A 12,767-nucleotide genomic window follows, 5' to 3' on the forward strand; every position below is an offset into this window, starting at 1 on the left:
AAGCTTTCAGAATCCTGAGGAAGAGGGGGAGGAATGATTGATTGTAGGTCTTAGGGAGGTCAAAGACACGATGAGGAAAAGGTCCCAATAATTATCTAACTAAAAAGTCCTCATAGGGTCTCAGAGACTGAACCAAGAACCAGGGAGCCTTTACAGATCTAACTTAGGGTCTTCGCATATATATTATGGTTGTGTAGCTTGGTGTTCCTGTAGGATTACTTACAGTGGTAGTGGCAGTTGTCTCTGACACTTGCCTGCATTTGGAGCAACTTTTCTCCTACTGGTTTGCCTCTCTCAGTCTTGATATAAGGGTATAAGGGTATGTGCCTAGCCTTTTTGTAACTTATTAACTATGTTTGGTTGATGACCCTGGGAGGCCTGCTCTTTTGTGAATGCAAATGGAGGATGAGTGAATCTGAAGGAGAGAGAGTGAGGGCGATCAGTATGAGAGAAAAAGAAAGGTAAACTGTGGTTGGGATGTAAAATATAAGAGAAGAATGAAAAAAGAGAGAGAGATAGTCAGGAGTCAATGGTGTGGGAATGTAGTGGGGGAAGCAGAATGAACATCTTGCTGCCTGGACAGTCACTCAAAGTTCCTCTGTACCATGGGGCATCCATCTTGAGTCTACAGTCTCATAGTATGTAGTAGACTTTTCCATGAAGCAGGAAATTTCAAAGACAATTCTGCCTGTATTGGCAGTTTGCCAGTTACTTTCTTCTGTATCCTGCAGAATGTCTAGCAAAGTCTTTCATGAAGCAGGAACCCCATAAGATTGTCTCAACTTTAGGCAGGTTCAGTAGTCATTTCTCTGTGGATCCTGCATGTCCAGTTCATCAAGCAGTCCAGGCAAGAGCAGTCCCTTGCCCAAGTGGCTAACAAACTCCATAAGGAGCCTCTTTACATAGTTTTGGTATTATTAGCGAAATGTTGGCTTCACAGAAGAAGTTTTGAAGTGCCCCCTCTGTTACTATTTTTAAAATAATTTATTAATTATTGGTTTTAGATGTTTGAAATCTGGTAAAATTATTCTGTGAGGCCACCTGTGTTTAGGGTTTTTAGTCAGAAGGTCTTTTACTAGTGGTTTGATAACCTTACTTGTTATGGGGTCTGTTTAAATTATCAGTCCCTTCTTGTTTTAACTGATGGCTCCGATGAATCTAGAATTCATCCATTTCTCCTATGCTTTCTAACTTAAATGGAGTATAGTTTTTTAAATGATTCCCTTATAATATTATAATATTCAGAATTTCTTTAGTAACTGTTTTAATGTCTCTCTGTTTATATAAGACTAAATTTGAGTCCTCTCTATATTTCTTTGGGTTAGTTGGATCCAATGTCTGTTAACCTATATATATTCTTAAAGAAGTAGCTTTTAGATTCAATGATATTTTGATATCATTTTAGTTTGATCCTATTTCATTGACTTCTACTCCATGTCATTTCTTTTTAATGACTAATTTTATGTTTATGTGACTTAGTGTTGTGTGTGTACCAAATGGATGCAAGAGCCCTCATAGGTCAAAAGAAACTATCAGTTCTCCTGAATTTGAATTTGGAATTCAAATTGATTGTGGGCTGATCATGGGTGCTAGTAACTAAAATAGGGCTTCTGTAAAAGTAGTAAGCTCTATTAACTACAGAGATATTTCTCATTTCCTGATTTTATTTTTCCTGGTCATCTACTGGATTTGGGATTGGTTTGTTCTTATTTTTCAAGATTCTTGAGTTGTATCATTAAGGTTATATATTTATGCTCTTTATGATTTTTTATAATTTAATTTTATTGTTTTATGTGTGTGGATGCGTTGGTTGCCTGAATGTATGTCCACCAGATGTATGCCCAAGTTAGCCATAAGAAGATGTTAAATTCACTAAAACCAAAGTTACAAATGGTTATTGGCTGCCATATAGGTGTTAGTTGTTGAACCTGGCTCTTCTGGAAGATGAAACAATGCTTTTACATATTTAGCGGTTTTGTACTGTAGGTACTTAGAATTATAAGTTTTTCATTTAGGACTTCTTTAATGTGTCTTCATAAATACACTGTGTTGTGTTTTCATTTTCACTTATTTCCAGGAATTTATCTATATTTTTTCTTGATTTCTTCTTTGACACATTCACCATTAATAATGTTTAATCTCCATGAGTTTGTGTCCCTACTGGAAATTTATTTGCTTCTGGTTTTATGGTTTAGTGTATTGTGGTCAAATAGGTTATAGAGTTATTTCATTTTTTTTCTAGATTTGTTTTATGTATTTACTGATGGAGGAAGGTCATTGGTTAATTAAATAAAGAAGCTGCTTGCCCTGATAGGTTAGAACATAGGTGGGTGGAGTAAACAGAGCAGAATGCTGGGAGGAAGAGGAAGTGAGGTAAGACGCCTCAGACAGAGACGCCATGCTCCCGGCTCCTGGGCGGACGCGGGTATAGCTCTGCTCTCTGAGGCACATGCAATGAAGCTCCGACCCAGGATGGACGTAGGCTAGAAGTTCCCTGGTAAGCGCACCCAGCTGTGCTACACAGATTATAAGAAATGGGCTAGTCCAGGTACGAGAGTTAGCCTAGAAGAGGCTAGATAGAAATGGGCCAAGCAGTGATTAAAAGAATACAGTGTCCGTGTAATTATTTCAGGTAAAGCTAGCCGGGTGGCGGGAAGCAGTCTGCCGCTCCTTTTACTACAATTTACCTGTATGTTGTCTGTTTTAAAGAAGTTTCCATGAACTATTGAATAGAATACATATTCTCTGGTATTTGTTTGGAAAATTCCATAGATATCTGTTAGGTACTTTTGACATATGATGTGATTTAATTATGTTGTTTCTCTATTTCCTTTTGTTCAGATAACCCATTTGATGGATAAAGTGGGCTGCTTAGATCACCTACAGATACTGAGCTGGAAGTAATCAATATCTTGAAGTTAACTAGTATTTTTTTTATGAAATTTGAAATGTCAGGATTTGGTGCATATATGTTTAATCTTTCAATATCTTTCTGTTTACTAGTTCCATTGATTATGATGAAGTTCACATCTTTAACCCTTCTGATTTAATTTAGTTTGAAGTTGATTTTGTCATATGTTAGTATAGCAATACCTGCTTGCCACCTGGTAACCATTTGCGCAGAATACTTTTGTTCATTCTTTCACTTTAAGGTGGTTCTCATATTTGCAGACATGATGAGGTTCTCTGTGACAACAGAAAGATGAACTTTTGTTTCTTAATCTATTAAATTAACTTGTGGCATTTGATTGGCAAGTTATAGTTATTAAAGTTTAAAGTTATTCTAAGGTGTGAGTTGATTACTGTCTATTTGTTTGTCTACTCTTTTTGTTCTTAGTCCAATCTTGTGTTTGAACAATAATAGCTTTATTTGTCTTCTTGCTATAGTCTCTTAGCTATGCTTATCCATGCTAATCTAAGTAATCCCAGTGTTTTCTTTATGGTTGCCTGGGTTAAGATAATGTTTTTTGCCTGATTTTAACATGGAAAGACTTTCTTTTTTTATTTAATAATGGCAGATAGCTTTGCTGTGCAATAGTAGTGTATGCTCATATCAATATTCTTTTAGAACTTAAAGTACATTGTTCTAGGATCTTCTCAATTTTAAAATTTTTGTCAAGAAATTAGTTCTTATTCTGACAGATTTTTACTTTATTTGTAATATCATTTTCTTGTAGCTTTCATTACTCTTTCTTTGTTCTGATTATTTAATGTTTTAGTTACAGTGTGTCATGCAGAGTTTCTTTTCTGATCCTGTATAATTGAAGTTCTGCACACTTATAATATCTATATGAGTGTGCCTTTACATGGCTTGGGAAAATTTTCTTCTAAGACTGACGTGGAATTTGGCTCCATTTACAAATATAACTTGATGATAAATTGTCTTTACATGGTGTTCCATAATTCTTGAATCTTTCTTCTGTGTATTTTTGAAATTATCTTTATATTCTTTGTTGCATATTTCAGTTCATCTAATTTATCTTTAAGACCTGATGTTATGACTTCTACTTCATCCATTTCTACTTAGAAGCCTTTCAAACCCTGATTTTTTAAGCGAGTTCTTGTGTTTTCAACTTAATATTCATTTTATTTTGAGTTCTCATGAATATTTCTTTTTATTGAACTGAGATTTTTTTTCTTTTTTGTTTTCTTTGGCATTTATTCTTCTCATATATTACATCCCAGCCATAGTTTTCCTTCCCTCCACTCTTGACAATCCCTCTCTCTCCTCCCCACTCCCCCAGATTAACTCTGCATCGGATAACCTTAAACAACAACAACAACAAGATCAGACAAGATATCTCTGAGAGATATTCAATAAACATTGCCTAACAAGATACAATAATACTGGGCAGAAAGCTTCATACCATGATGGCTGTGGCAAACCAATAAGAGGAAAAGAGTCCTAAGTATGGTCAAAAGAGTCAGAGACACCCCATATTCCCATTGTTGGTAGTCTCACAAGAATACCCAGCTATAGAGCCATAAAGTATTTGGAGAAGACTTAGCTTAGATCCATGCATGGTCCATATTTGTTGCTTCACTTTCTGTGAGTACCTATGAGCCCTGCTAAGTTTATTCTGTGAACCATGCTCTTATGGTATCCTAAACCCCTCTGTCTCCTACAAACTTTTCTGCCCTTCCTCTTTTGGATTTCCATGGCTCTGCCTATTATTTAGTGTTCATCTATGGGTCTCTGCATCTGCTCCGATCACTTGCTGGATAATGCCTCTCTGATGACGATTGGGCTGGGTAGGCACTGATCCATGAGCATAACATAATATCATTACGAAATGTTTCATTGACTTTTTTTTCTTTTTTGCCAGTCATGTTTGGTTCTATCCTGGGACTCTGCGCTGTACTGCCTCTGGTTCCTGGCCATCCAGGCAATGCTGGGTATGGTCTTCCTCTGTGGCATAGTAGGGGACTCAAGTTGGACCAGTCTTGGGAAGGATACTTCTACAAGTTCTGTGCCCACAATTATACCTCAGCAGGCAGAACATATTGTAGATCCAACATTTTGTAACTGTGTACTAACTTATAAGTGGACATTGACTATTAAGTATAGGATAATCATGCTACAATCAAGAGACCCAGAGAGGCTAAGTAACAAGGAGGGCTCAGGGGAGGAACATATGGATTTCTCTGCAAATGCACAATTGAAATAGATTTGTCTGGCACATTTGGGGTGACTGGGGATGAGAACAGGAATGGTCAGAAAGAGGTGAGAGATGGAGCTAGAGAGAGTACTGGAATGGATGACTTAAATTTGGGGCATTTGGGGGACAACGTACAAACTAACTGTAGTGGAAACCCCTGCATTCAGCTTTCAAATCCTAGATAGTCTTAGTAATTTTAGTTAGCACTGTTTGTTTTCTTCAAGATCATTTAGGCATTAATAGCTATATACATTAAGATTATTGGATTGTGTTGTTGGTGTCTTCTTCAAACTCCTTGAATTGCTTTTTTTGATATTTTTATTACTTTATAAAAAATACCAATCAATATTTCCACTTCCTCCCCTCCTCCCACTTCCCTCCCGAATCCCCCCCTACACTTTTGCCCCTTCCCCTCCAGTCCTGAGAGAGGGCAAGGTACCATGCTCTGTGGGAAGTCCAAGGCCCTCCACCCATACTTGCTTCTCACTGATTTGGAAGCTGAGATGCCTAAGACCAAAGTTCTAAAAAATCCAATGTAGACACTTCCACATGTACAAATGGTTGTTTCCTCATACAGGAGATGATGAGAAGGGGTAAGGTTGGAGGGTTGGGGGTGGTGTACTCATGCCTCGTTTCTTAAAGTACAACCAGTCTTAAACCAACTAATAAAGACTCTACTTTCATGCCCTAGTCAACTCTAACGGCCATACCAGGATACCATGCATCGTTTGGGGATTATGTCTTAATATACAAATTCTGTTTACGGGGTGGACAGAGACCACAGCACTTGTCTTATACTTAATTCCCTTCCCAGTTCTCTTGAGATTGACTCATAAGACAGCTCCACAGGAATATGCCCTAGACCTCAGCACAACTGGCACCATGTTAAAGGTATCATTCTAACCTTAAAGACCAGCATGTAGATGCTCCCAACACCTACCAAAATAGGAGCAAAGACCTAATCCATCAACTATCTAGAAGTTCCAGGAAAGTTTCTAAATGTACTAAACTTGCTTTTTGGCTTCTGCAGTTTTGCTTCTCGACAACTGAAGTGTTTCCTTCACAGGCTTAGGAAAGCATGCATCCAAATAGAATAGGGTCCCAAAAAGCCAGTACATACAGTAGAGACAAATCCCCAGTGCCATTATCATTGTCTTCTCGGTCTGCCCCCATGGTCAGCCACATTCAGAGGGTCCAGTGTGATCCCATGCTTGTTCAGTCCCAGTCCAGCTGGATTTGGTGAGCTTCCATTAGCTCAGGCACAGTCTCAGTGGGTGGACCACCCCTCATGGTCCTGACTTCCTTGGTCATATTTCCTTCCTTCTGCTCTTCAACTGGACCTTGGGAGCTCATTTCAGTGCTCTGATGTGGGTCTCTGTCTCTATCCCTAGCCAACTGAAGGCTCTATGGTGATATTCAATATACTCATCAGTCTGACTACTGGACAAGGCTAGTTCAGGTACCCTCTCCTCCACTGCCCAGGGTCCTAGGTGGGATCATCCCCATGGACTCCTTGGAACCCATTCAGGGAAAAGCCTCTTGCCAACCCCAAAATGGCCTCCTCAATTAAGATATCTCTTTCCCTGCTCAAATATAAGCCCTTCCTCCAGCTCAACCACCCCATTCCCCCAAGCTCTCCCCAGCCCTCCCTTTCTCCCCTCTCACTCCCCCTCTCCCCTTCACGACACCCCACCCAAACTCCCATGCTCTGAACTTTTTAATGGCAATCTTGTCTGCTTCCAATTTACAGGAGGATTTATATATGTTTTTCTTTGGGTTCAACTTATTACTTAGCTTCTGTAGGATCCCAAACTATAGGCTCAATGTCCTTTGTTTATGGCTAGAATCAACTAATGAGTAAATACATACCATATTCATCTTTTTGGGTCTGGGTTATCTCACCCAGGATAGTGTTTTCTATTTCCATTCATTTGCATAAAAATTCAAGATGCTATTGTTTTTTACCGCTGAGTAGTACTCTAATATGTAGAAGTGCCTCAATTTCTTTATCCAATCTTCCATTGACGGGCATCTAGGTTGTTTCCAGCTTCTGGCTATTACAAATAATGCTGCTATGAACATAGTTGAACAAATGCTTTTGTAGTATGATTGGACACCTCTTGTGTATGTTCCCAAGAGTGGTGTTGCTGGATCCTCAGGTAGGTTGACTCCCAATTTTCTGAGTAACCACCACACTGATTTCCAAAGTGGTTGCACAAGTTTGCATTCCCACCAGCAATGGACGAATGTACCCCTTACTTCACATCCTCTCTAGCATAAGCTATCATTGGTGTTTTGGATTTTAGCCATTCTGACAGGTATAAAATGGTATCACATACTTGTTCTGATTTGCATTTCCCTGATAGGTAAAGAAGTTGAACATGTCCTTAAGTATCTTTTGGCCATTTGCAATTCTTCTGTTGAGAATTCTCTGTTCAGTTTAGTACCCCATTTTTTAATTGGGTTATTTAGAATTTTAATGTCTAGTTTCTTGAGTTCTTTATATATTTTTGAGATCAGACCTTTGTCTGATGTGGGGTTGGTGAAGATCTTCTGCCATCAGCAGGATGCCTTTTTGTCTTAATGACAGTGTCCTTTGCTTTACAGAAGCTTTTCAGTTTCAGGAGGTCCCATTTATTCATTGTTGCTCACATTGTCTGTGCAATTGGAGTTATACATAGGAAGTGGTCTCCTGTGCCCATGTGTTTCAGTCTACTTCCCACTCTCTCTTCTATTGGGTTCAGTGTGATCAGATTTATATTGAGGTCTTTAATCCATTTGGACTTGAGTTTTATGCATGGTGATAGATATGGGTCTATTTTTATTCTTCTATAGGTTGACATCCAGTTGTGCCAGCACCATTTGTTAAAGATGCTTTCTTTCATCCATTGTATAATTTTAGCTTCTTTGTCAATTAGTTATCATCTCTGTTTTTATGCCAACACCAAGCTGTTTTCATTACTGTTAGCTCTGTAATAGAATTGGATGGCAGGGATGTTAATCCCTCCCTAAATTCCTTTATTGTATAGGATTATTTTTGCCATCTTGGTTTTTTTTTTTTTCAATATAAAGTCGATTATTGTTCTCTCAAGGTCTGTGAAGAATTTTTTTCTGGAATTGAATGGGGATTGCATTGAATCTATAAATTGCCTTTTGTAGGATTGCCATTTTTACTATGTTGATCCTACCAATCCAAGACCATGTGAGCTCTTTCCATTTTCTTGTATCCTCTTCAGTTCCTTTCTTCAAAGACTTAGAGTTCTTGTCAAATAAATCTTTCACTTCTTTGGTTAGCATTAGCTCAAGATACTTTATGCTATTTGTGGCTATCATGAAAGGTGATGTTTCTCTATTTTCCTCTCCACATCTTTATCCTTTGTGTATAGGAGGGCTACTGATTTTTTGAGTTGATCTTGTATCTTGGCACATCACTGAAGGTCTTTATCAGATGCAAGAGTTCTCTGGTAGAGTTCTTGGTGTCTCTTATGTACACTATCATATCAGCAAAAGTTTGACTTCTTTTCCAATTTGAATCCCCCTTGACCTCCTTATGTTGTATTATTGCTATTGCTAGAACTTCAAGCACTATGTTGAAGAGATATGGAGAGAATGGAGAGTCATGTCTTGTTCATGATTTTAGTGGAATGGCTTTGAGTTTCTTTCCATTTAATTTGATATTAGCTGTTGGCTTGCTGCATATTGCTTTTATTATATTTAGATATAATCCTTGTATCCTTAATCTCTCCAAGACCTTTATTATAAAAGGGTGTTGAATTTTCTCAAATGCTTTTTCAGCATCTAATAAAATGATCATATTTTTTTCTTTTAGTTTATTTATATGATGGATTACGTGGATAGATTTTCATATGTTGAATGAGCCCTGCATCTCTGGGATGAAGCCTACTTGGTTATAAAGGATGATTTTTTGATTTGTTTTTAGATTCAGTTTGTCAGTATTTTATTGAGAATTTTTGCATCGATGATCATGAGTGAGATTGGTCTGTAATTCTCTTTCTTGGTTGGGTCTTTGTGTGGTTTTGGTATAAGGGTAACTGTAGCTTCATAAAAAGAGTTTGGCAATGACTCTGCTATTTCTGTTATGTGAAGCACATTAAGGAGTATAAGTATTAGCTCTTCGTAAAAGTTCTGATAAATGTCTGCACTAAAACCATCTGGCCCTTGCCTTTTTTTTTTGTTGTTGTTGTTTCAGAGGTTTTTGATGACAGCTTCTCTTTCCTCATGACTTATAGGTCTATTTAAATTCTTCATCTGGTATTGATTATTTTTGGTATTTGGTATTTATCTAAAAATGTCCAATTCCTTTACCTTTTACAATTTTGTGTCATACAGGCTTTTGTAGTAAGACCTAATGATTTTCTGAATTTCCTCAGTGTTTGTTGTTATGTTCCCCTTTTCATTTCTGATCTTGTTAATTTGAGTGTTTTTTCTCTGCCTTTATATTAGTTTAGATAAGGGTATGTCAATCTTGTTGATTTTCTCCAGGAACCAGCTCTTTGTTTCATTGATTCTTTGTATTGTTTTCTGTGTTTCCATTTTGTTGATTTCAGCCCTCAGTTTGATTATTTCCAGTCTTCTCCTCCTCCTGGGTGATTCTGCTTTTTTTTTTTCCTAGAGCTTTCAGGTGTGCTATTAATCTCTGATGTGAACATTCCCCATTTTCTTTATGTGGACACTTAGTGCTATGTACTTTCCTCTTACTACTGCTTTCATATTGTCCCATAGGTTTGGATATGCTGTATTTTCTATTTCAAGGAAGACATTGATTTCTTTCTTATTTATTCCTTGACCCAGTTGTGGTTCAGTAGTTGACTATTCAGTTTCTATGAGTGTGTAGGCTTTCTGGGGGTGTATTGTTGTTAAATTCTAACTTTACTCCATTGCAATCCAATAAGACATGGGTGGTTACTCCATTTTTTTGTATTTGTGAAGATTTTCTTTATTACTGAGTATGTGACCAATTTTCTAGTAGGTTCCATGAGGTGATGAGTAGAAGACATATTCTTTTTTGTTTGGGTGGAATATTCTATAAATTTCTGTTAAGTCCATTTGATTCATTACATATGTTAGTTCTCTTATTTCTCTGTTAAGTTACTGTCTGGTTGAGTGCTGAAATCTCCTACTATTAGTGTGTGAGGTTTGATGTGTGACTTGAGTTCTAGTAATATTTCTTTTACATATGTGCTTGCTTTTATATTAGGAGCATAGATATTTAGTATTGAGACTTCATCTTGATGGGTTGTTCCTGTTATGAGTATAAAGCATCATTCTCCATCTCTTCTGATTCATTTTAGTTTTAAATAAATTTAGATATTAGGATAGCCACACCAACTTGTTTCTTAGGTCCATTTGATTGGAAAACCTTTTATAAACTCTTTACTCAGAGGTAGTGTCTGTCTTTGAGGTTGAGGTGTGTTTCTTGTAAACAGCAGAATGCTGAATCCTGTTTTTGTATCCATTCCCTTAACCTGTGCCTTTTAATAGGTGAATTGAGTCCATTGTTATTAAGCAATATTAATAACCAGTGGTTATTAACTCTGGTTAATTTTTGGTTGTAGTGTGTTTGTGTTTTCCTTCTTTTGAGTTGTGCTGGTGAAGGGCTATCAGATGTCTTTGCCATTGTGGGTGTTGTTGGATTCCTTGGGTTGATGTTTTCTTTCTAGTACTTTCTATAAGGCTGGGTTTGTGGATATGTATTGTTTAGATGTGTTTTTGTCATGGAGTATCTTGTTTTCTCCATTGATGGTGAAAGAAAGTTTTGCTGGGTAGTCTGGGCTGGCACCCACAGTCTCTTCCTGTCTGCAACACATCTATCTAAGACATTCTGGCTTTCTGGGTTTCCACTGAGAAGTCAGATATAATTCTGATAGGTTTACCTTTATATGTTATTTGACCTTTTTCCTTTCCAGCTCTTAATATTCTTTCTTTATTCTGTATGTTTTGTGTTTTGATTATTATATGGCAAGGGGATTTGTTTTGATCCAGTATATTTGGTGTTCTGTATGCTTCTTGTACCATCATAGGAATATCCTTCTTTAGGTTGTGAAAGTTTACTTCTATAATTTTGTTGAATATATTTTCTGAGCCTTTGAGCTGGTGTTCTTCTCTTTCTTCTACTCCTACTATTCTTAGGTTTGGTCTTTTCATGGTTTCCCAGATTTCTGTTAGTTATACTAGTCTTTGTTGTTCCTGTTCATTTAACCAAATTTTCCATATCCAGCCATCCCTCAGTTTGTGTTTTCTTTATTACTTCCATTTTGGTCTTCAAGTCTTGAACTGAGAGGTCCATAGAATCCTGGAAAAGACCCTGTTCCTCTGCTGAGGGGATATGGAGAGGTGAGTAAGTGGCCACACAAGTGTACATCCTGAAGTGCCACTCTCGGACAGTCCCAGGGGAACTGAATCCAGGTCCCCTCCAATTTCCTAAGATTTGCTGTCCATCCAGTGGGGTATGTTCCCTGCTGTTGGCTTTCTTTGCCCCATTCCACTCTGACCCCAAGCCCACATTTTCACCTGCTAGGTCCTTGGATCACCCAACACAGCCTTCTTCAGGGTGGAGGGGACTTAAGAGAGGGCAGACAAAGAAAAACTCCTAAGTACACAGTCAGCCACAGCAAAGATTGAACCAAGACTCTAAGACTCTACTGGCCTAATTTGAAGGAAGAGATGGGCAAGAGTCAATGCAAGAATTCCTCCAACATCCTGAAAAGCAACATGATAACACCAGAATTCAGTGAACACACAACAGGAAGACTTGAACATCCTAACCCAGAAGAAGTAGAAGAAATCAACTTTAAACATAACTTTATGAAAATGATGGAGACACTTAGACAGGAAGTGAAAAACTCCCCTAAAGAAATGGAAGAAAAGGCAAATAAAAAGAAGAAATTAATAAATCACTCCTTGAATTTCTTAAGGAATTTTATGATTATTCTTTTAAGTTCTATGTCTTAATGTTCATCTGTGTAATTCTTACTAGAAAGCATTACTCTAGGACTGATAGATTTTGGTTGGTACTGTGGCATTGTATTGATACACACATTTCACACACACACACACACACACACAGAATTTGATAAACTGCTGCACCTCCTTTTTTGAGCTAGTCTGCAATCTGTGCTACCTATGGTATGCCTAGAACTGTAAGTGGCGTGTGTATGAACTCTGGGGTCCTTGGAATTTACAAGGTTAGATTAGCATGCTGGGTTTGTAACTGATGATTTGTCTAACAGTAGGCAGGAGGTCAGCATCCAGTGATTCACTAGGCAGAACTGGTGCATAAATGTGATACTTGGGCTAGGCCTCAGAATCAAGGAGAGTTTGTACAGGTGTGAGTATAGGGAACTTATCACCTATTTACTGCAAAGTTCATGATTTTATTTTTCTTTACTGTTGAGTAATATTCCATTGTGTATATGTACCACATTTTCATTATCCATTACTAAGGTGAAAGACACTAAATTTGTTTTCACTTCCTAGCTATTGTGAGTAGAGCAGCAAACAAGATGGCTGAACAGGTATCCCTGTAGTATGATCTTGAGTTCTTAAGCTATATGTCAGAGAGTATAACAGTTTCATATGGTAGATATA

Source organism: Microtus ochrogaster, chromosome X (assembly GCF_000317375.1).
Source record: "Microtus ochrogaster isolate Prairie Vole_2 chromosome X, MicOch1.0, whole genome shotgun sequence".
Taxonomy (NCBI): Eukaryota; Metazoa; Chordata; class Mammalia; order Rodentia; family Cricetidae; genus Microtus; species Microtus ochrogaster.